Genomic DNA, 26,095 nt, shown 5'->3' with positions numbered 1-26,095 from the left:
ACACCGGCTGTCCCCCGCTAGGCCCCCATACTCCCCGCTGCTGCCGCTAATAGGCGGCCCCAAGCAGGATTCCTACTTTGCGGCCCCACTACTCGCCGACTGGTCCCGCTGTGGTATCGCAGAACTAGAATCACTCTTCGAGGAGGGTCAACTGAAACCGCTGGACCGCCTGATCGCAGAATACGGGCTCTCCCCAGGCCAATTCCTCAGGTATAGGCAACTACTCGACGGATACCGACCCCATTTCAATCTCCAAAATGGCGAGCCAGACACGCATCCAGTAATACACACTATTCTACATATGGGGGTGGGTCGCCACCTGGTCACATGGCTATACAAATCCATCCGGGAACTCTCACACACCCCCCTGGCGACCCTACGAGCCACCTGGGAAGAGGACATAGGCCGTGTTCTGCACGACTCGGAGTGGACTAAAGCTCTCGAGGCCCCTAAACGCGTCTCTAGGAACGCCCGCTTCAAAAATATTCAATATTATATATTACACAGGGCATATCTCACCCCAGCGCGATTACAGACGTTCTACCCCTCCACGCCATTCCTGTGCCCTAGATGCTGTTTCCCGGCTGCGAACTTCCGTCACATGTTCTGGGACTGTCCCAATCTTCAACCTTTCTGGCAGGGGGTACACAACACACTACGGGAACTCACGGGTCTCACTACACTAGCCACCTGGGAGTCCAGTGCATTAGGCATCCTCCACATCTCTAAGCGTGAACCGGTGCATAGGCGCTTCGTGTCCTTAGCGCTCCTACTAGCCAATAGATGTATAACCATGCGCTGGCGATCCCCAGAGGGTCTCCCCATAGCACAATGGAAGGGGGCGGTTAGCAAATGGGCGGCAGCGGAGGAAGACGCTTTAAGGGAAGAAGAAGCCAAGGGCGCGCGCAAACTTCCCATCTCCATGGAATGGGCCATGCTCCTTCACAGCTTCCGCCAGTCCACGCAGGCTGGTGACCCACCTGACCCTTCCCCTCCCCCCACCCAAGAAGACCGGTAGCCTTCACCTGAAGTGAGTCACCCCAGAGTCGGACCCCGATATCCCCCTACGTCCTAGGCAACCTCTCGCCTGTCCGGCCATCCGTGGGCTTCTCCCCCCCCCCCCCCCCTCGACACCCGCCGCCATCATCCCCCTACTTAGACCCTGCTAGCGCCTACATGCTTCCCTCCCACAGTTCTGTTAGCCCCCTGTTCACTGGTACCACTGTTATGTGCACAGTACAGATCCAGAACCGGCGCTGTTGCGGCATGAGAGTGCCCATCTGATCTTATTAATCGCCCCTATGGCGATACCGTCCCATCACCGCTCAGCCTGCAGGAGCCTGTACATGATTATAATGCACTGATTCACCGAAGTCATGTTGATGTGTACCAGTTCCATATAGCAAGAAAATGTTGCACACATAGCTGTTTGTGGCTGAATGTTGAGGCCACGTCGGCGGACTGTTTATGCTGTACTGAGATACTTTACTGCAACAATAAAAACAAATTTAAATAAAAAAAGTGCAATTTGGCTAGTTCGATTTTTACCAGCATGTGCAAAATAGTGCGTAAAGTGCAACCATGCCATGTAGATCTTCTTTCTTATTTGGTCAGTAGCCAGAAAGTGAAGCCAAATAGCCCTAATTCTATCTAGCATCCCATGGCGACCTGCACTAATACTTAAATGGCACAGGCCTATGTAATGTGTAAAATTGTGTAGAAAGTGCAGAAATGCTAATATTTGATATGTGAAGCTGTCGGAGGCCTATGCAATGTGCAACTTTGTGCAAAACTTTTAACAATGCTAATTGTTTATCATAAGAACAGTAGGAGAAAGTTGGGCTGATATTCAACCTAGCGGGATAGGGAACCATTAAGGTTATCTAGTATTGTATTGTATTTCGAGGGTTCTGATCAGGGGCTTTCTTCACTGTCCGTCTTGACCTCTGCCTGAGTATCTGCTTTGGCAAGGGATTTAAATATGTCCAAGAACTGTACCAATCGAATGTTAAGCATTATATTCCAACATGCTTCTTCACTGTTGGCCCAGAGCAGGGCAGATACAGATTACATGCTGCAATGTTTTTCGACTGCATGATGGCATAAACAGCATTTCTGCCCGCCCTGACCATCTACCCTCCTCTTTGGGAAAAAGTCTTAGATTGGAATATCACCAAATCTCAAGATCAGTCATTTCTGCTTAATCTTCAGGGAGTAAGTGACTTCCAAGAGGGGAGGCTCTCTTTGGGCATCATTTGATTTCAGTAACAGCCACCCATGCAACCACTTGGGCACTTTGTCTATATGATCCATCCAACTTTGCAATTTAATGGATTTATTTACTGCTCTTCTGAAAGCTTGGCTGGATGTATTAACCCCTTGGCGGTGGCTGTAATTCTGCCGCGGGGCTGGGGGGAGGGGGTCCACTCTGCGCCTCCATGCTCGTGACGGAACCACTCCGTCATGAGCCACGGGCGCGCTGTGCTTGTGACGGAGTGGTTCCGTCACGGCCCCGCCCGCTCAATAAAACAGCCGCACAGGCGCGGAATTGACGCCGCAAAGGCGGGGCGGCCGGGCCGTGACGGAACCACTCCGTCACCTGCACAGCGCGTCCGTAGCTCATGACGGATGGTTCCGTCACAAGCACTCAAGGGGTTAAGGTTCCATAGGTCACCCAACTCAAGCTTTTCAAACTTTTTTCAAGGTACTTTTTATATTCACCATTCCCCCTTTGAAGGTTGATTTCAGAGCAGACTGGATTAGCCAGTAAACTCTCTGAGGCTAGCAAATATTTGTGGCAGCCTTTAACAATCACCTCAGGCCTGGCATGTGGCGGCTTTATCAGTGAAAACTCCAGCCTGGCTTGGTGGGGCAATGCAGATCTTGGTAGCCAGAAGACTTGTTTATAAGATCTTATCACGATTTTGTCAAGGAGGCTGGCCTCTGCGCCTATCATTATTTCCGTTCCATATGAGAGGGCAGGTAGCAGTTTACCCTTCATCACTACAGCCAATGGCTGAAGATTGTGCACAAAAATAGATTTTGCTAGAGTTGTAAAGGCATAGTTGAGAGCCTGCGCTTTTCCCTTAACCACCCCTCTTTGGGGAAGAAACGTAGCCCATGCATCTATCTTGACACCTAAATACACAATTGCAGGGGTTTCATCAATTGTGTCTCTGCTACCATTTGCGCTGGTTCAAAATACAATGATTAAGTGAGATGACTTTAGTCTTTTTAGAATTTATTTCCAGCCCATTGTCCTCTGCTTATGATCCAAGGCAGTTCAGTAATCTCAGTAGGCATATTCTGGTGTTGCTAAGCAGTAGCAGATCATCTGAGTACAAGATATTTGACAGTAGCTGGCCACCAAGGCTCAGGCATAAGATACTTTGCCATTTGATTCCGAGGAGAAGTCTGCAATATATAAGTTAAAGAGTATTTAGTATGGATCGGCTGAATCCTCAATTCTGAACCCTCAAACACACTATATGTTGCTACACATACATAATAGTGTTGCTTAGCATTAACAGTCCTTTGTGCAGAACAGTCAGTGCAAAATACTGTTTAGTAAGCATGCAAAGGTCGAACAAGCAAAGAATGTACTATAGATGTTTTCTATTCTAAAACATCATGTTTCTTTAAAGTCAGGTCAGAATGTCAGCTACCGACTGAGTCTCTGTCCACTAGACCCAATGAAGGTGCATGGCTCTGGATGTAGGGATGACAGTTTGTTTTGGTAGCAACGTCGAATGTGGGAATTTAGGAAGCAATCATTTTTGTTTTGGGTAGTACATTTCTCTTTAACTATTATGGTTTGTACTGCTGTGTGAATTTTATCCAGTGGTTCAAAGCACTTAATAGCTTCTAAAAATTAAGTTGTAAAATTGATTAATATTGTATGCTAAATTTTCCTAGCTGAGAAAGTACTGTTGAAATGGCACAACACTATGTAGAAGCGTGACCTTAGACTGATGCTTAGAGATGTTGTCATAACTGCAGAATCTTTTCATTTAACAAAGAATACTATTTTACTATTCAACATTTTGTTCTTGAATGTCATGAACTTCCTATGTCTTAATGTTTCATATAAGAATTTAATAGATTAGCTTGTGCATTTAAACAATAATGACTGTCATTTAGTAGAAAATAATGCAGTACTTAACAGTGATTTATCTTTTGGTTAGTAGTGCATTGTTCTCGCAGTGAAACAAGTAGAGAAACAGAAGGTAAATGGATGTGAGAAGCCCCTGGGAACTATGCCAGATGTTTCCAGATTCCAACGTTGCAAGACTGCAGCTAAGAACATGATAAAAAGTTTGATCCACATGCATTTCAGTGGGAACGGAGGAACTGAACTTGCTTACCGAAGAACCCTGTTGTAGGAGAGTAGGGTCTGCTATCCTATGGTCACCCCAATTTTTGCTTTTTGCTTCAATGGTTTTCGACTTAATGTGGCAGTGGGCCTGCTAATCAGACCAACAGCCTGCTGTTCTCTCTCTAAATTCACATACATGTACTATAGGTACATATCAAATTCTCAATGGGAGCTCAGAGGGAGAAAGGAAAGGGTCGCCCTCCACTCAAAACATGTAATACAACAAAAGACCCAGTCCAAGGGTGTCAAAGCATGTCAGTGACTCCAAAAAGGGGCAGTCAATATATACTGCTACCTATCGCTCTCGTATACAATTTATAAGGAGATACTGCACTGCACTCCGCCCAAGTTAAAAGACAAACCTGTTCTCCCTGACAGTGCCACAGAACAACAAATATTGTGACCTAAATAAGTTAGTCACAAGTGTCCACACAATAGTGTTGGAATAAATTCTCCTTAGAAAAAATGTGTGAGAAACAAGTGACGCCTCACGGAAACACCACCAACGGGGTAACTGGTATGTAATTTCCAGACAAGCCCCTGTCTCATCATCGGTAGTCACTTGATTCTCAAAGAAAATTAGAAGAAAGGAAAGAAGTGTCCAAAACAAACAACAAAAATTGTGACAACAGTGGAAAGCAGAAGTATCTGCTAGTGACAAACACATAACATAAACAAGTGCATAAAACACAGCATAAAGTTCCCTTAACCAACTTTATTTATAGGGAGGTGATTATATGCTGTTTGTGCTAAAAAGGCTGGTAGCTATTCATGCATACCATTACCTAATACCAGTGCCGACATGTTTCACTGCTATAACAACTTAAGCAGTTTCATCAGGGCTGCACTCATACGCTGCCACTCCACTTTTGGACACTAGTTCTGTGTGCACTGTCAAAGAAGAACAGGTAAAAGAACATAATTAAAAGCATGTAAACCCACAGTTAACACTCCGTATGTGAAACAGATGGTGTATAAGTAATGTTACCCAGAGTCAGCCAAGTTAGTCATACCAGCCGCTCCGGTGTCGGAAAGGTACCTGGGTACTCCAATAGTGAGCTATCACCTTCACTTAACATTAAGTATTCTGTTGAAAAAGAGTTTACACGAATTTGTAAGACAAATACTAATAAGACCCAAAAGGCCATCTTATCAGTGTGTAAAACACGACTCTTAGTTAATTAGTCACATTGTGTAGTGTTATACATTCTACATCCAACCCTTTTCAGCTAGTGCTAAACGGTCATCAAATGGGAACTGCACACTAATTGTAAAAGCGCTAGGAAGGAAAAGTAAACACCAGCTGCCAGGATTGCTTAGAGAAGCCGTAAGTAACTAACCGAGCCCGTCTGCCTACTTGATCAGACAGGTACCCGTGTGCTGCCCTGCCCGTATCATCGGAACAGTCCATTAACCCAACAATTCGACAGTTACAAACTGTTGGACCTGCCACAGTCTCGGTGCCTGCCTGGCACCGGACCTCGTTAGAAAACCTCACCGTGATACCGTCAGGTAGACGCTGTTCCTCCACCGCAACTTTGCACCGCACGGACGCGCTGAAATAATAGCTTTCAAACGGTCTCCACCCCTGCGCTCCTGTCATGTGACTCCGGTGCCGGACCCGGCGGCCATATTGGACTAGTCAATTCAAGCGCTGGAGTCTGTAGGCAAACAGGTCAAAAGACAATTTGTTATGCACCTGATGCTTAAAATACCACTCCATTTCCAAACTAATGTATACCAAAACCCTTATGGATGGTGCAACGCTCTTTGAAGTGAATTCCCATACTGGTGTGGTGAAAACCCCAAACTACTCAGGTGGTCCATTTCCCTACAGGGAATGGACTTTACAGTGGAACACCGACCAGGGACTGACCATGGTAATGCAGATGGTCTCTCCAGGTATTTCCACTTAGAACATGAAGACTTATCTGGTCAAGGTTAAGTTTAATGTACCTGTGTTTGGGGGGGGGGGTTGAGTAGGAGAGTAGGGTCTGCTATCATATGTTCACCACAATTTTTGATTTTTGCTTCACTGGTGTTTGACTTAATGTGGCTGTGGGCCTGCTAATCAGACCCACAGCCTGTGCTATAGGTACATAACCAATTTGGTACTGGACACCTTGTTAGCCCCTATACAGTGCACTATAGGTGCCCAGGGCATAGGTGCATCCAAGGCCTACCAGGGTCTGCAGCATATCTTTTGCCACCCCTGGCTGGTCCTTAAATTGACACAACTGGCTGATCACTCAGCTGGAGCAAGGTGGTGTAATCACCCTGTGCTTAGATATAGTATACCTATATCTAAACCTATATCTGGACACATATAAACCTATAAGTCACTCCTATGGCAGGCCTTATCAATCCTGGAGGCAGAGTGCTTGGTTTTATGTGAGATGGTGCTCTAGCATGAGCTGAACCTGTCTGCAGCTGTCGGGACCAACTCCCTTAGCTGTTCCGGGATAATGCCATACCATATACTCAAGTGCATTATAATCCACCGCGGTTATGTGCTAACTTTGGTTTGGCTTTATCAAAACATGTCATGTAAGGTGTCATACGATTTGGAATACTACCCCCTCGCCAGTCGTGGCAACGGGGGTAGCATTCCACCCTTCTAGAGGGAGAAGACATGTTACTTTACTAAAACGCGGTTAATCCTAACCAGAGCCTCAGCATCACAAAATGGATGCTGCTGCCACCGACACGAGTCTGACCTCCTGCTGCTGACCGAAACTTGGCAGAGGAGGCCTGGACAAAGGGTTTCCTGTCGCAGGGAGGTGCTACACCTCCCCAGACAGGAGATAGTGTATTGGGGCAGGGAGGGCTGAAAGAAACTAGACACTACCTGGGGAGCACAAGGCTTCCCCTTGCATAATCCGGTCAAACCGGTTCTAAGGCACTCCAATCCAGTCCCAGCGCGACCCTGGACAAAGGGAAAGGGGTGTAACCACCCCCTTCCTGGGTCCCACCCATAGGAGGGACCTAGCAGGTAATCCAGCCCACTAGTTTGGTATAAGAGTGGGAGCAGTGCCAACGCACATCAGATTATCCTGACTGAAACTTATGAAATGAAACTCAGGGCCCTTCAACATCCTACTCGATGTAGAAGACTGAAGAATCTCCCTTGTGGTCAAGGAGTGACCACCCTGTGCAAACAGGTACCATCCAGCACCTCACCATTTGCTTTGTTGCAGTTCCTGCCGGAACTTAAGCAACAGAGATCAACAAGACCCAGAGTTCCTGCCTTCCAAGAGCCCGATCCACAGTCCCAGTGATTCTGAGACCCGTGGAAGTGACCTGAAGCATGGGGCCGGCCATCTTGGAAAAACCACAAAGTGCTGAACGAGCAGCTCCCGAGGCTCCCTCAACGCTGTCCATTGGGGTTTGAGAAGCCCCAGCCCTGAGCAGCATTTGTACCAAAGATACCCCTCCACACTCTCCGAGTGCTGCGTGGGGCCCTTCTGCATTTTGCTGCTCAACATGTTGGTCTGGTCACTTGCCCCTTGGCTAGCCGCCCCAGTACCGACGAACTGTTGAATTTGCTCTACCAGTCCGGTTGCTCTGGACTGGTCCTCGCTCCCCTGAAAAGGAGCACCCTCTCTGACTTTCCTGGTCCGAGTAAGAAGCGATCTTTGAATCCTGCGTGGTTGCGCTTGCCAAGGTTTGTTTGCTCCAATCCGGAAGCCAACACCGCCGACAGTGAGAGCCTTCATGGGACAACTCGTGGTCCACTCCTGGACATCCTCGGTGTTCCAGAGTCCACGTGGCAGCGGAGACAAGCTTCTCGACAACCACCTGATTGCGCCCGACATTTCCTGGTTCCTTCCTGATTCCACCCTAGTTACTGATGAGTGACCCAGACTCTGTCCCCTCTGCTTTCAGGTACCCTTCAGCTTTGATCACACCGGACACTTCTCTTCCGGCCGCCTGCAGCATCTTCATCTCCAGGCTCCATAGATCCACACGACGAAAGCCGACACAACTTTGCACCTGTGCACCCGCTTCCTGTGGGTGAGGTAACTCTTGAACGCCGGTGCTCCTGTATTGGTATACACCTCTTGTGTCTAGGTCTAAAGTTTTGTCCTTCTAGGTCAGTCAGAAGACTCTAAAAACAGTAACTCGATAACTTTTATGCATCATTGACTTTGCATTGGTGCATGTGTGTGCTTTCAGCGCTGCACCCAAATCCTGCTGGCTTTTCCCGACTTCAGCATTGCTAGTCCCGATTGGTGCCAGCGATTCCCCAGGCCCTAGGCCTGACCACTGTTCGATTAATGATACTTATACCACTTTTTTAATATATGGTTAGCGTGGCCCCCCGGCCTCATCCATAATTGTGCAACTTTTATATGTTTAACTGTGCTTTTGTTTAAACGCTTGTGCCTCTGCACTCATAAAGAGTAAAGAGGATTATTCTAGTAATAAATACATATATTTTTATAATATATAACTTGTGTGGTGTCCTTTCATTTGATATTACAGGATTGTGATTGGTAAAACAGCTGGCTTCACATGCCCTCTTGAGTTAAGCCTTTAAGGCTGCTTAGTCCATGCTACCCTTAGGATAGCTTGTCTATAAGGTTGACACTTACAACCAACACCATAAGGGATTGTTTGGACTGATACAAGGTGCACCCAGAATTGGAGACATCATGTATTAGGCCAACTTCTCACATTGGTGCGCAGCGGTGCGGAGTTGAGCTTGCTGTTGTTTTACCATTGCAATCTTTTTATCAAATTGAAGGATCACATCAAGTACCTTAGGTACATATAAACAAAGCTTACATATTTAAGTTCTACTGAACTTAGTAGTGGTAGATCAAATGGCTTAGCACACCCTGCCTACAACTCACTAGCAAGGTACAGTAGGAAAACACTTAGTGTAAGTAAGTGCACCACTTACACCTCACTTGCAGTCATGTCTGGCATGGAGGGAGATTCAGGCTCTCAGCCTGTGTTGGTTGACCTTACCAAGGCACCTTCCAGCTATGACAACCTCAGCCATAAGGACTTTAGTGCCTTGTGCACTTCAAGGGGGCTGAAAAAGGGTCACAACCCTAACATTCCCATCCTGATAGCCATCCTGGAAAAGGATGATCTTGAGAAAGCTAGTGTAGCTCCCTTAGGGTCAGGAGATGGAGTGAATCCCCCAGAGATTGAGAACACCACCCCAGAGGTAGGAGATGGGAGGTGGACTCTGAATCAGATGGTGAAGAGTCAGATCAAGATCAATGAAATATCCAGGTACAAGTGGGGAGGCTTAGCCAAGCCAACTTGGATCTACATGGAAATGGAGAGGGCCAGCACCTCCCCAGAGTACATACCAGAATAGTTCCAGGCAATAGAAGATTGAGATCTCCTTCAAGGGATTCTCACATTTCTAGTGCCTCAAGGGAATCTCAAAGGGGAATTACTTCCCCCCCAGAGAAGAGAGCATAATGCCAGAATGAGGGCTGTCCAACTCCAGATAGAGAGGGAAGAGGTATCCTTGGCCCAAGCTAAACTTGCTTTGGCAAGGGAACACAAATTGAGTGGATTAGATTCCACTGGTGGCAGCATTATGCCTAGAGAGAAAGACAGGTCCTATGATAATAGAAACCTGACAATGATCGTAGCCCCCTACGAGGAAGGGGATTACATCCACAAATGGATGACTGCTCCGGAGAGAGCCTGCATGGTACAGCAGGTTCCACAAGAACAGTGGGCTGCAATTTTATGGTACTCCTTTTCTGAGAAAGGGAGGGATAGGCTCCTCACAGTTAGACCCGAGGATGCCAAAAACTACTCTGTCCTGAAGAGTGCTGTTATTGAAGGGTTTGGCCTAACCACTGAGCAATACAGGTTGTTATTCAGAGATATTCAAAAAGCTCAGACTCAGGACTGGACTGATTTTGTTGATTGTGCCACTAAGGCTCTGGAGGGTTGGCTGCAGGGAAGTAAAGTCTCAGACTATACAGGATTGTACAATCTTATAATGAGAGAACAGATCCTTAATAACTGTCAGAACCAGCTATTGCATCAATACCTTATTGACTCAGATCTGACCTTTCCCCAAGAATTGGGAAAGAAGGCATACAAGTGGGTCAGAACAAGGATTAAGCAGAAACCCCAGAACCATGGAGGTGATCAGAAGAAAGCACACCAGAAGGGTGAGATAAGAAAGAAAAAGAAAAAGACCAGAAATCTTCAGGCCTCCAAAATAATTCTAATAAGGAGGGTGGCTCCCAGAATGGAAACTAGAAAAAGAAGAATGATGGCCCAAAGAAACCTTGGTGCAATACTTGTAAGTCCACTTCCAACTGGGGGAGTGAATGCACCAAGAAAAATCCAGTTCCTACCACTGCAGCCGATAAGGCACCTGCACCCCCTAGTACATAGCAGTGGTGGTACACAATCCAAGGGTTTTTATAAGGGTTGACCCTGGGTACTGAGATGGAGTCTGGCCTAGTCAGGATCCCTACTCAGGCAGTTCTGCTCTATGACGTGGACATAGCCATGCCCACTACTGTAAGTCCCAGTAATTTGGGCAAGTATAGGCAGACACCTTTAATTAACGAGAAACTGGCTCAGGCCTACAGGACACATGTGCCAGTGTCACTATGGTGACACCTAACTTTGTGGACCCTGGACAAATTGTACTAGGTGAGAATTACCTAGTGACCAATGCAAGCCATGCCACTACTACACATAGTGTGGTTGTTGTTAACTTTTCCTGGGGAGGGGTAAATGGCCTCAAGAAAGTTGTTGTGAGTGCAGACCTCCCAGTAAACTGTCTGTTGGGCAATGATATAGAGAACTCAGTATGGTCAGAAGTGGAGTACAGGACTCATGCAGAAATGCTATGGATTTCAGCACATGTCCTTGCTGTAACCAGGTCCCAGGCCAAGAAGTGCCTACCTGAACCTGTGGTGGATCTTGAAACAATAGACCAACCACAATCCAAGAGGAAGACTAAGAGGGTAAGGCAGTGCCTTCCCACTTGCCCCAGGTTGAGGATCAGATCTCACAGGAGACTGATTCTGTGATCCAAGAGGAGACTGTCTCTGAAGAACTTAAACCTGATCAGGTTGAGTTTCTGGGGACAGGGGGACCCTCGAGGGCAGACCTGGGTCAGGCTCAGTTAACTTGCTGTTCCCTTGAACCCCTCAGACTGCAAGCTGCTGCTGAGGCTGCTGGGAATGCTCAAGGTACCCATAGAGTGTATTGGGATGATGGGCTCCTTTATTCAGAGGCTAGAGACCCCAAGCCTGGTGCTACCAGGAGGTTGGTTATGCCTCTTCAATTTAGGGGCTTCCTTCTTACCTTGGCCCATGATATTCCCCTTGCAGGACACTTAGGCCACAACAAGACGTGGGACAGGCTGGTCCCTCACTTTCACTGGCCTCATATGTCAGAAGATACCAAGGAGTTTTGTCGCTCCTGTGTCACTTGCCAAGCCAGTGGTAAGTCAGGTGGCACAACAAAGGCCCCACTGATGCCACTACCTGTGGTGGGATGCCCTTTGAGAGAGTGGGGATTGACATTGTTGGACCAATGGACCCCCAAACAGCATCTGGGCACAGATTTATACTGGTGGTAGTGGGTCATGCCACCAGGTATCCAGCAGTGGATTGCGTGTGCGTGATATATAGTTAGCGCTTCTAACTATATATGGAATTTCAATGGTTTTATGCGAGTAAAATAAGGTTTTGTAAATGCAAATCCCTAACTATATATGGCCTAAAACCAATGGTTTTTTCATTGAATTTTCAAGGTTTTGTAAATGCAAATTCCTAACTATATATGGACTATAACCTATGGTTTTTTCATTGAATTTCAATGGTTTTTTAAAAGCTAATATCTGTAGCTGTAAAATATATTCTTCTTTAAATCTTGAAATATATTTTTCATGTTCTTTAGACAATTTTTTTAAAACTTTTTTTTTTGTTTTGCTCCCAGTCCGCGAACCGGTCAGCTTCCCGTTTGCTCAATTTAAAGCCGCGGCTTAGTACGCGAACCAGTAAACGTTCCTTTAGCGTAACTGTTACGTTTGCATGACGTTTTGCGTTATCGCGTAATACGTCATTGGACGCGCCAAGTTAGCGGACCCGGAAGTGGACCGGAAAGCGGAGCAAAGCGCGAAACGTAAACACAGCAGGTCATGTGACTCGATAATTACACTTTTCATTGGTTCATTTCACTTTTGGTTTCCTAATGATGTAATACTTGGTCATGTGATATAAAATTAACACTTTTCATTGGTTTAGAATTTTTCCTTCTCCCAAATGATGAAAACCCCTCCTTCTTTCCTCACTCTGACTTTCATCTTGGTGAGAGAAAGACCCTTTTTGATTCTTCAGCAATGGCTTCAATGGTTGCTTCAGCCAGTGTGCCCCCACCACCTCCTCCACCTCCTCATGGGAAGAAAGGACCACCTGCTTCACTAATTATAGAAGAGGAGGAAAATCAAGAAGAGGAGGAAGAGGAAGAACATCCAGAGTTTTTGCCAGAGGAGCCCAGGAGATATAACAGGAAAGAAAATTACATCTGGCAATTTTTTAAATTTCCACCTAACCAAAAAAAAGTCAATGCCAGATACGTCTTTTGTCGTATTTGCGGCAATCGTCTTTCAAGGGCACAGACAAAAAGTACAGCTATGGGAATCATACAATGCACAGACACATGAGTCGGTGGCACCCTAACAATTACAGTAATGCCCAGCTTCGCGACCAACAACAAAATCCCCCAGAAATGGCAAGAAGATCTGTTGTTCAGGAGGTATCGGGACCGGAGGCGAGGGAGGTGATCCCGAACATCCAAATCAACATGGGAGAAGTGAAGCAAGTCTGTGTGTGGTGCAACCAGACACTTTGCTACCGCGAAAGTAGCATTACCCTTATAATGAGAGCCATCAACAATCATGTGTGCCCAAAACGCCCCAAAAAGTAAATTCTTCTTTTTTTTGTTGCTCCTGTTGAGCCGTCTTCGATGAATCATTTTTGTTTCCCCCCTCCCCCCAAAAAATAAAAAAAAATACAAAATGTTCAGAAAAAAACAAAAAAATATAAAAAATGTTCAGAAAACTAATAAAAAAAATTTAAAACAACAAAAACAAAAAAAACAGTTCTTTTCAGAACTACCTCCCCATTATTAAAAAAAATTGGTAGAATTCTTTGAACTCTGCCAAGCTCTATTTCTATTAGTTCGCTCCCAGTTCGCACTCCGGTACGCGAACTTTGAGCGTACCAAAAATTTTTTTTTTTAAAAAAGGAACAGTAAGTATAAGGAAAGGAAACAGACAGTTATGTTACAAAAAAGACAGCTATAGGGAGTAAAGAAAAGATACTGTTACCCGCAATTCACTTCTGATCATGTCATATATTACATAATTTTTGACATGGTCAGTGAGATCATCAGCAGTGGATTGCGAGTAACAGTTTTTTTTGTTTACTTCCTATAGTTGTCTTTCTTGTAACATAAATGTCTTTTCCTATCCTTATACTTACTGTTCTTGTTTTAAAAATTTTTGGAGATCATTCAGAAACAGTAACATTAATAGAGACAGAATTAGTGAATAATAATGAAGAAGTATGAGAAGAGAGGGACTGAGAAAAATACTGGAAGGAGTAGAAAAATTAAGTAATAGAGAAAGGAAGGAGAGAAGTAGCAAACACAGGAAAGTAAAGATTAAAGAAATGAAGCAGTAGAACTAATAGATGTCAAATGTGATAGATTAAATGAATGATTGAGGGTGACGATAAGGTGTGTCCTCTCTAAAAGTTTGTTTAAGGTGAACCGTACTCTGGGTTGCATATCAAATTTATGCTTGTTGAAGAATACAGACGAGATAATAGATGTGAAGACCTACCATTGCAGTAAAACATGCCCACTTATTACATCAATCATAACATAGTCAGTGACATCATCAGCAGTGGAATGCAGGTTAAAAAAGTAGAAAACATTTACCTTATAATTCATGTTAACTTTTCAAGCAAATTTTTCATACATTCAATCTGTAAAAGAGAGAACAAACATTTCCAAAAATATTAAAACATGTATTTAAAAATTAGAAAAAAGAAGGGAAAAGGTTCAAGAAGAAACAGTTTTTAAACAACTTTGACACTTACAGAAACCTCTACTTCTCTACGACCCCTACACAATCCTAAAGATATTTATTTTAAACAAACAGTATCTTCATGCTGATGAAATGAGGCCTATTTTGAAACATGATGCTTCTTTTGCATTGCTTATGTCTCACAATAGTGATGCAATAACAGCGCAAAAGAGATGTAAAACCATCATAAAATTGTGTCAAACATTTTAAATGATTGTTTTAGGATGCAAATAAGATGTGTGCTTTCAAGAGCTTTCTTTGAGGTGAGGCCTATTTCTTTTTTTTTTTAAAAAAACAGTACCTAGAAGTACAGCACTGTAAGCATTAAAATTGACACTTACAGAAGACTCAGCTTCTCCATATCTACCTCACATTTCTAAATGTATATCATAATTTCAAAAAGCATAACATTAATTATACATGTTAAATGGTTTATTTTTGCTGTTCTCAGAATGTATCAAATTTCACTTAAATCAGTGACTTGAAGGTATTCATCATGTAACAGCGGGCAAAAAAAACCACAATCAAAATGACTGTGTTTAAAAAACCCATACAAACTAAGAAAACTGATTTCAAAACTCCTTAAAATTAACTTACTTTCAATGACGTCGAAGGATCTCCTATGAACAGCATCCACTCTGTTGTGCTATAAATATTTTCAGCCCGCCACTTTCTGAAAGAAAACCTCCATCGATACGAAAAATATGTTACATAGAAAAAAAGACTTCTCTCATTCTATCACATGTTTCCACTAGGCCAAATCATGTTGCCGCGATTCGCAAGTCTTGTAATTCTTCCAATCAAATCCCGACATTTTCTATTTTCGCAACTTTCAAAAAGAAAACATTTGAGATTATTTTCACAATCCTGGACTACTAATATCTTACTCTTCTTTGTCACTCATGTTCTCCTTTTCCTATGACACTGATACTGCTTACTATGAAGCAGACTTACTTGCATCAGGTTTATATAGTTGGATTTTTAATCTAGACAGCATTGCAGACTTACATTGCCTCTACTTAAAATTTTGTTTTTAAAAACACCAGATAAGAATTTTTAAGGTCAAACGGCAATTTTTTTTTGAAAGTTACAACGGAATCATTGCAGAATGACCAGCCGTTTCGAGACTTTAAGTAAGCTGTATAATGTCCTGATGTTGTTGATAGACCATCGTGATAGATAATTGCTACAGTTACAAAAGTCCTCCCTGATATTGACAGCTGAGAAGCCACAAATTTTTTTATTAAAGTTGACAATTTTGATCCATCAGGCCTACATCGTTGGATCATTAAAATGACATACTGGCCATATCTACGTATAAATAATGTTGACATCATATCACATTTACATTGGCTACACTCCATGTTGTGATCCGCTGCATTTACTAGCTTATTAAAGGACACTGATTTACTGTCTGGCAAAGTTAAATATATAAATCTTTCTGAGTCTACACTAGTAGTACTTGATACCATACAGTTCTCGCAGTCATGCTGCCATTGATAAGAAAGCCCAAACAGGTGATCTACATCTACACCCTCATCTTGCAAAACATCAAGCATATACATTAAAAACTCCTGACAATCTTGCTGATTATTTTCAGAGAAGTCTGTTTGACCTGAACATTCATCTAACAGATAACGAACTTCAGACACACTTTCTACTTTTGTTCGATCAGTGCTACATTTCTCGAAAACAGAATTCAACAAACAGCATAAAATTTGTTCTGAATTCAACAGAATCTGTTCTCTTAAACTCTCTAGTGAAAAGAGAACATTAACCACTACATTTGCATAGCAGTTGACACCAGAACTGTTTTCAAATTGAAAACCGACAACATCTTCAACAGAATCCACTTTCTTTCTGCTAACAATTTTCGGTTCATTGACTTTTAGTCTTTTTGCAACAACCTCCCTACTATTACTGATATTTCTACGTTTCCGGCCTACCACACGTTTCTCAAACAAAGGATATTGAGGCAAATGTGGCGCATACTCTCTTCTTAACCTATTGTATTCCTTAACACAATCTAGATCTGCACAAATGTTTGTGACATCACAGTCAATCAAGTACAATCCCGATAAAGTTCTAACTCGTGACAATGCCACATATGCCATACCCTCCTTGAACACAGAACTGCCAATATTCACCAATGCACTGTCTACACTTAAACCTTGCGATTTATGGATTGTCACCGCATATGCCAAGCAAACAGGAAACTGTTTACGGCGAACATATAAGTCTTTAACAAGCAAAAACCTAGCAGAACAACGACCAATTTGCTGTACTTCCTCAATGCCATCAAATTTAATTCTTAAAAATTCTATTCCATCTCTATTTCTGTATTTCTCAAAATCAACAACATTACCCATTGATCCATTTACCAGACCTCTTTCTACATGTAAATTCCTTCTCAAAATGATTCGGCAATTTAAACACACATTCAAAGTCTTTTCAAAACCCGCTGTTTTAGATATAGTCTTCTCTAATGAATCCAATTTTGATTTCAAATTCTCTGACAAAATAATTGTTGATCCCATATGCTCTAATTTGTCGATAGCTTCAAGTTTCACAATCTCTTGCTTTTCTAAATTCAACATTTTGTTGTTGAAGATGGCACATTCTGCAAGAGTTGGCATCAAACATATCCCGGATTTCTTCTCAGTAATTTTCTGAAAAATATTCTCAGGCACAATCTCTTGTTTGGGATATAAATTTGACAGTAATTGTGCATTTAAAGCTTCTTTCCCATGCTCGGTCACTTTTCCAATTCTAATATCTTGTAGAATATTCTTGTAATCTTCATCCTTTGCCTGACGCATATTTTCATGCAGTTCAGCATAATTGAAGTTTAACCATATATTGACGTTGCCAATGCTCCCTAGGCACTTCCTGGTATCTTCATGCGTGAGTATTTTGAACACAGGTTGACCTTTTACTGGTGTCAGCTGCAGAAGATCTCCAAAAACAATGATGTGTTTGCCACCAAATAACACATCATATTCAGTTTTAAGTACTTCTTGCATTCTCAAATGCACAAAGGCAAGCATGACATTGGAAACCATGCTTACTTCGTCAATGATAAGTAGTTTCATTTTCCTCAAGACTCTTGAAACTTCACAGCAAGCATCCCCAGATAACTTGTTGTATTGTAATTTGTTGTCATGCTCCACCGGCAGCATCAGTAGACGATGCAAAGTAATACCTTTAATGTTATGTGCTGCCAGTCCAGTAGGAGCGGTGACAACACAAGACAGCGATGACTCAGTCCTTTCCTGCAAATAACAAGAAATTGCTTTAATGAGGAAACTTTTTCCAGTTCCCGCTTCTCCACTCCCGTACAGTCGGACAGGCTTCAACGATGTACATGAGCACTCTTTCTTCTCATGACTTAATCCGTGCTCAATTTCCTTGGTAACTTCATCATATATTTTCCTCTGCTCAACGTTGTTTTTCCAAGTCTTCTAAGTTAACTGAATCCTCCTGAGCATGTGCCATGGCTCTTTCTACTTCATTCATAGCAGTGGCAGCTTCATTTTCGATAATAGGTCCTCCAAGTGGATCTTGACTCAATGAAACAGAACTCTGACTGTCCTGAGAACTGTCTCTGGCAATCTCAGCTGCAATCGTTGCTTCCTGCTCAATTTCCAAAGTTAGCATTTCTTGATATTTAGGAAAAGCAGGACATTCTATGGACTCCTTGGCTGCATTGAAAGAGTCTTCGTAACAGAGGAAATCTCCAAGCAGTTCCTCTTCTGCACGCCAAGGCTTGAAAAGTTGCAAAAGTGCTAAATAGAAAAACTCCTTTTTTTCTGGAGATTCACCACTCAATTTTCGATGGTTTACTAATTGGCATTTTCTTTGCTTGACCAGGCATCCCTCACTTCCAATTACAGCATACACTCCTTTCTCAATATCTTCTTTGATGTTCCTCTTGAATATATAATTTTGGAGAACCTCATATAGACAAACATTCTCAAGGTGACTGCTTCGATTTGGATAATATGTATCCAACATGTTGGTCTTCAAAATGTCGGTACTGTTTGGTTCCTTTTCTGCCAAATACTCAATTTCCCGGACAGGTTTTAGAACTCGATTTCGCGTTGCAGCAAGACCAAGACTCGCCCAAACGATACTCCTGGATTTGGCATAGAGACTTGCTGAAGACAATCGATCAGAACATTCGTAAGCTCCGATTTCTCGATGCGACAACATCTTCAGACTGAAACTGTACAACTTCTTGCTGAGGCTCTTTTCATGGGAAATGTCCTCCCACATATCCTTCAGTTCTGTCTTTTCTTTTTTGGTGATGTAAGATGTGACATACCGAGCCACAGCCATACAGTTGTCAGCCACAAACTGTATATCCATGTTAGCATTCCACATGGACAAAATCACTGGGTTGTAGTCATTGATGTACTTGGACTCTTCGTTCCTTTTCAAATTGTATGTATTCTTGGGTGATTTCCTCGTCACATTATGTCGCAGCGAAGACATCAAACTGTTCACTCTTCCTTTAGAAATCACCGGTCGTGGAAAGTTGAAACGACATTTGGTGTAGAACTTGTCCTTGTTTCTGAATTTACGACGACAGCACTTTCCACAACGATGGCTTTGGAAACGTAGAACTTGTTCTCTTAGGCTTTTCTTCTCCGTTGCGTTTGGAACAGTACACGTAGAATACTGTTCTATGAAATTCATCACTAAGTCATCCGGATCTGTTCCAAATTTAGGTGCATCCTTGATCCACAATAACATATGTATATGAGGGGCACCTCTTGCTTGGTACTCCTTTCTCCAGAAGAAATCCAACACCTCTCCAAGAGGTGGATTCTTTTTATTTGTGATGAAAGACATCATAGCTTCAAATCTATGATTGAAGTACCTGCATACATTCACAGGATCCAAAGAACACAGTTCTCCAGGTGTCTTGAATTCAATGTTTTCAATATTTCCATTTGCCTCTCGTAGAAATTCAAGTAAGTCTTCCCAGCCATACTCGGCACAGCTCAGAGTGAGGAACCATGTTGGAGTTCCTAAGTTCCTCAGCATACATTTTAAATCACCATGACGACGGTACCAGTACTCATTAGTACCACGCTGACACGCCATGAGATTAATTAAGTGAGAATCCAAAATACTGTCTTGGACATTGACTTTATGCATAAAGTCACTTGCCGAGATGTTTCGCATCTGTATACCACTTTTTAAAATGTGGTTCACTGCATATGACAGTCCTGACAGATCGCTTTCAAACAGGAGATGAAACAAATAGGGAATGCATTGACGAAACCTAGGATCTTCTGCATACAATCGTAAAGTCCGGTATTCAGACGCAGGAATTTGATGAGGTCGCTCATCATATCTTCCTCCTTGACCTGTGGGAAATAGCTGTGGGAAACACCGAGCTTCCAAACTTTCCTCCCAAACACTAATGGGACTCCCTTTGGCTTGTTTCATTTGAAACAACTCAATAGCATTTCCCATGACTTCCTTGGAATGTAAAGGATGAACACTATAATGTTCATATATTTCTTCACTATTAGACACCTCTACTTTCTCAATTTGGCCAGCACACAAAACGCTATCCTCTTCATCACGTATTTCCTCTTCTGCAACATATACATTCTTATAGTACTTATTATTTTTCTTCAAATACAAAGTTGCATTTTTCACTTTCCTAACATCCACTAAATCTTGCCATATTTTCTTATTCTTTGTCGGAACCCCATTAACCAAGATAACCAGAGGTTCCTCTTCCACTTTCTCAACTCCAATTGTGTTAATGTTTTTGTTCAAATCTAGAGGCAAATAAACAACTCTTCCCTTTAATCCTCTCTGTAAATCTGCTGGAGGCAACTTCCCTGTCTTTGGCTCCATTCTTACAATAGCCTGAAAGGGATGGATACTTTGAATCAAAATAGATTCATAAGTATTTAAATCCTTCAATTCTGAAGGTATCTCAACCAATTCCAGATTATTATGAACTGCCCTAGCAGGCATCTGGTTTTGATTTAATTTATTACAACAATAAGTACACACACGTTGATCCACTCCCAAATCAAAACAATTTTCTACCATCAAGTATGTGGCAAAATCCTTCCATTCACTATTATTTTCCCTTTCAGTTTTTGCATATAAATCCACTAACTTAGTCTGATTCTTATAATAAGTGCGTCGACAACATACACAAGTGAAATTAGGCCTCTCACTTGATTTCATCTGAAACGTGGCAATTTCCTTCTGAAAATTATCTGAACTAGAAACCTGTATATTATCTTCAACATAACCCTCTACTTCTGGGTCAATTTGAACATTCTCATCTCTACTACCAAAGTAACAAAACTCAATTTCTTCACAAATATTCTTCACATCTATTTCAGAACCATGCAAAAGAGCACCACATAATTGTTTAAGCATAATTGCTGGACTCTTAGCATAATACAACATTCTCACTAATTTTCTCACTTTATTATGATGCACTGCTAGCATCCTGAAATGATGAAAAACACTCTGGCATACTCTCCTGGAAAGACAAGCCAGTGAATGACCACGCAAACCTGTCATTTGTCTCACTCTGCAAGGATCTAAATCTTGCAACAACTTCATTTTCTGCTTCAAACTTTTCTTATTAAATGTCCGTATAAAATCACAAAGCAAATTAATGGAAACCTGTCGCACACTGCAAATAGAACTACACTTCCAAATGTACACAGGACCCTTAGGACGTCTTCCTAAAACCTCATCACTTAGCGCCTCTTCTGTCTCTGTTGTCACAAGTTGTTCTTTTTCAACTGGACAACCATCCTTCACTTCATAAGCTCGACCACTGGTGTCAACTGCAAACACCAAATCATTATCCTGAAAATAACTCTCCTCATTAAAAAATGCCTCACAACTCGAACTATGCATCCATTCTCCGGAAAAAACTTCACAAAAGTTAGTACGATTTACTACTCTCTTCCATCTACTTTTTGTTTTGAAATCAGAAATTACCTTGCTTTGTTTCCTAATTCTATTGATTACCAAAATAAACAACTTTCGCTTAATTTCAAAAGCATGATCAATAATTTTCTCTACATTTTTCTTCTTCTTATAAAATGCCGCTTTCTGTTGGCCTTTTTTTTTAATATTTTTCAATAAATTAACTATTATCCTGTTACGGAACATTCGATGTCGAATGTCCCTAAACTGTTCTTTCCTTCTACTATCATGCACAGAGTTATCTCTTCCTCTACCAGTAACATTTTTGATGGGTCTCTCCTTTCCATTTAAATTGCTTTTCTTTTTGTGGACTGAAACATTTTTTGGAGAAATACTTTTTTTACTACAAATATTTCTTAAGAATGATTTCGTGCTCTTACCCGGACCTTTCTTGGTGTTTTGACAAGTATTTGGGGAAGAGGACTGCTGCAATAAAACATCATCCTGCTGTCTTTGACGTTTTCTCGCCTTTCTAATTCTATTTTTTGTAGGCATTTTCCAAACTATGAAAGAATCTGCAGTTGAATCTGTGGAAAAATATAATAAAAAATGTTATTAACCACTATTACCAAACAGTAAATGAATAACAGTCATCTAAAACTTAATGCCCTACTAATTATTTAACATAGCAAATCTTTTGCACCAGCACTGCTTCACAAAAATGACACTCAATGTTACAAAACAGGCATAGAACAATCATAAATCTCTCCCTAATATTTTAAATGATTAATTCAGGATGACGATAAGATGTAGCCTATCTAAAGGTTTGTATAGGCCCAGATCTTTGGACTGGGGTGAATGTGTGTCATTGATCCACATTCGGTCCAACACCTGTTTTGTTTATTTGAGGTGAGGCCAACACATGGTTGCAGATAAGATTTTCACTGAAAAAAACCATGGAGAAAATACATGTGAAGGCCTACCAATGAAATAAGTCATTATTTGAAAACCATTACATTTCTGGAAATATGCACTGCTAGTGCTTCATAAGTTGTTTTGGGTCATATTTATAAGGCATTTGAGTGTCTATTATCCTATTTTACGTTCTTCATGGTGCAAATTTCTTGTAAATACGCTCCCACCTGCGGTTGGCAAATTTAGATTTTGATTATGGGAGTTACATAGGCATGTTAATAATTTCCCAAAAAAGGTGTATGACCCCAAACAACCTATGAAGCTCTAGCAGGACATATTCAGAAATTTAATTGATTTCAAAAATGGTTTTTAAAAACAACATATCTGTTTCAGCTTACATAAGAGACCATGGAATGGACTTCATATACAACAATAACTTGTGTTACTGCATGCCAAAATGGTGCACCGAATATGCAATTACAATTTCTCAAAGAAACAAAATCTATTTCTATATCACTACAGACAAAGCCACAGTTTAAAAACACAGCTTTCTTCATCATTTTCTCCTTAGCAAGATTTATCGCAAATGCGATAAAAAACAGCTGCAATGCATGAATATCGCTGAAAAGTCAGCGATATTCATGCATTATCCAGCAAATGCTCTTAGCCATATTATCCACCTTCCATTGGATAACATGGCTAAGAACTGCTCGCAAATGCAAAAAAAAACGGCCGCAATGCATGAATATCGCTGAAAAGTCAGCGATATTCATGCATTTTCCAGCAAATGCTCTTAGCCATGTTATCCACCTTCCATTGGATAACATGGCTAAGAACTGCTCGCAAATGCAAAAAAAAACGGCCGCAATGCATGAATATCGCTGAACAGTCAGCGATATTCATGCATTTTCCAGCAAATGCTCTTAGCCATGTTATCCACTTCCCATTAAATAACATGGCTAAGAACTGCTCAGGGCCCCATAAGGAACACTATCCATTTTAAAAGGAAAACATAACATCAAAGACACTCAAATGCCTTATAAATATGGCCCAAAACAACCTATGAAGCTCTAACAGTACATATCCAGAAATGTAATTGATTTCAAAATTCGTTTTTAAACACAGCATATAAATCAATTGTATACCTGCATTCATGAGGAAATGACTGAAAATGTCCTTGAGACACATGAAAGTGTTTTCTGGAATGCCCTAGCACCATTTTTGGGACACTATTAACATGGCTAGGTAACTCCCATAATCAAAATCTAAATTTGCCAAGCGCAAGTGGGAGCGTATTTACAAGACACTTGCCCCATGAAGAACGCTTTCCATTTAAAAAGGTAAACATAACATCAAAGACACTAAAATGCATTCTAAATATGACCCCAAACAACCTATGAAGCTCTAACAGTACATATCCAGAAATGTAATTGATTTCAAAATTCGTTTTTAAACACAGCATATAAATCAATTGTATACCTGTTTTCAAGAGGAAAGGACTGAAAATGTCCTAGAGACACAGGAAAGCGTTTTCTTGAATGCCCTACCACCATTGTTTGGACATTATTAACATGGCTATGTAACTCCCATAATCAAAATCTAAATTTGCAAAGCACAAGTGGGAGCGTATTTACAAGAAATTTGCACCATGAAGAACGTAAAATAGCATAATAGACACTCAAATGCCTTATAAATATGGCCCAAAACAACCTATGAAGCTCTAGCAGTACATATCCAGAAATATAATTGATTTCAAAATTCGTTTTTAAAAACAACATATCTGTTTCAGCTTACATAACAGACCATGGAATGGGCTCCATGTACCACAATAACTTGTGTTACTGCATGCCAGAATGCTACACCGAATATGCAATTACAATTTCTCAAAGTAACAAAATCTATTTCTATATCACTACAGACAAAGCCACAGTTTAAAAACACTGCTTTCTTCATCATTTTCTCCTTAATTCATACTATTCTCTATCTAAAATAAATAAATCTTTTCTCACCTTAGCAAATACTTTTTGAGTTTTGAAAACAGTCTCAGAAATACACCAAATTGTCTTCAGCAGAAGAAAAACGATGCACTCCAGAGGCTGCAGCTATTGAAAGCACAGAAATACAGATATTCATTTCACATATCTCTCATATTAGCCAATCATAACTTTTCCCTCACTTTTTTCAAATCAAAACCCTTCCCCCCTCTGCCCTCTCTGCCTTTTTTCCATAGCAACCACCTCCTGGAAGACCTCTCATGTTTGCAAATTCACACAACAATGTTTCAATTGAACTCTGAACTCTCAGTGCACCTGCGTATCCAGTGCAATCTTTCATTAAAGGTTTCTTCCTTGACCATTCAAATTACATCTTTCAAAGAACACATCCATGCACCCTAACTTTCTGTTTTCAGAAATGGAAATGCACCAATCACTGCTAATGATTCATTAGCATTGGAAATCCACAGTTTTTTTTCTTTACAAACTCCTACTGTTTCAACTGCCCTTTCATTACCACACTTCATCTGACTGCAGCACAACCTTCTCCAACCATGTTTAAGGTCTGGATTGTTGGACATAGTTACATCCACTGGGCTCAAAGGTATGCTGAGAACAGAAATTTACACAACCTCAATTTACAGGATGTGGAAATTAAGTGGTTGGGCCAAAGAGGATTAAAATGTCACCAATTGATACCATTGGTGAAAACTTTATGCATTTGCCAAAACCTGACCTGTTAATAGTGCACTGTGGAGGTAATGATTTGGGCACTTTGACAGGGGTAGGTCTGGAAATGCTTTTAAAGGACACCTTTGAGCAATTAATGGCACTTTTTCCTCAAACTGCTTTGGTATATTCCAATATATGCCAAAGACAGAAATGGAGGTGGTCCAACCAATTTTCTCCACAAATTGAGAAAGCGAGGAAGCATGTAAACAAATCTGTTTCAGCTTTCATGAGAGACCATGGAATGGGCTCTCTGTACAACAATAACTTGCGTTACTGCATGCAAGATATCTACAGAGGAGATGGAGTTCACTTCTCAGATGAGGGCAACAGAATTTTCATTCTGAATTTAAGACTGTGTATTGGTACCTACTTATAAGTACCTAAATGTACCATAAAACCAAAAGCTCTTCTCAGAGCTACCCTTCATCTGATCACTCACAATTATTATTTTTTTCTAACTTTTTTCTGTAATTTTCAACAGACTACGCTCAAAGAGCGCTATCCGGTACGCGAACTGGAAGCTAACCGCGCAAAATTTCAAAAAAAAAGTTTTTTCTTCGCACATATAGTCCTCCTCAGCCACCCTCAGAAAACGTAAGGGGGCAAACTACTTGTACCATGCCCCCTTCTACCCATTCAGAACATTATTTACCCTCCATTTTATACCTTGATTCGACCGAAACACAAAATGGTGGACTCCCGTTACGCTCCTAGTTCGCGGACCGGACCGCTTTCCAGGAAGCGGTCCAAAAAAAGGTGGGAAAGTAATTTACAGAAAAACAACTAGAGACACTCTCACCAAATATAAATTAGCTTATACTACATAACAATCCCTTTCATTCTCACAAATTTGATTGAAATTTAATTTAGCCATTTAGCCTGTAGACCTCTCCAAGTACCGTGAGGTAAATTACTTCACAAAACACATCTGAAGTGTTGGAATTGACAACCAATGAAAATGTTACTTTCATTTTCTACTTTTATTACCTGACATCTGATTGGTTATATACTTGAATATATAAAGGAAGAGAAGAAAACACAGCCATTTTGACTACTACTTCT

This window comes from Lissotriton vulgaris, chromosome 8 (genome assembly GCF_964263255.1).
Source record: "Lissotriton vulgaris chromosome 8, aLisVul1.2, whole genome shotgun sequence".
Classification (NCBI taxonomy): domain Eukaryota; kingdom Metazoa; phylum Chordata; class Amphibia; order Caudata; family Salamandridae; genus Lissotriton; species Lissotriton vulgaris.
This window is presented reverse-complemented; position numbering follows the sequence as displayed.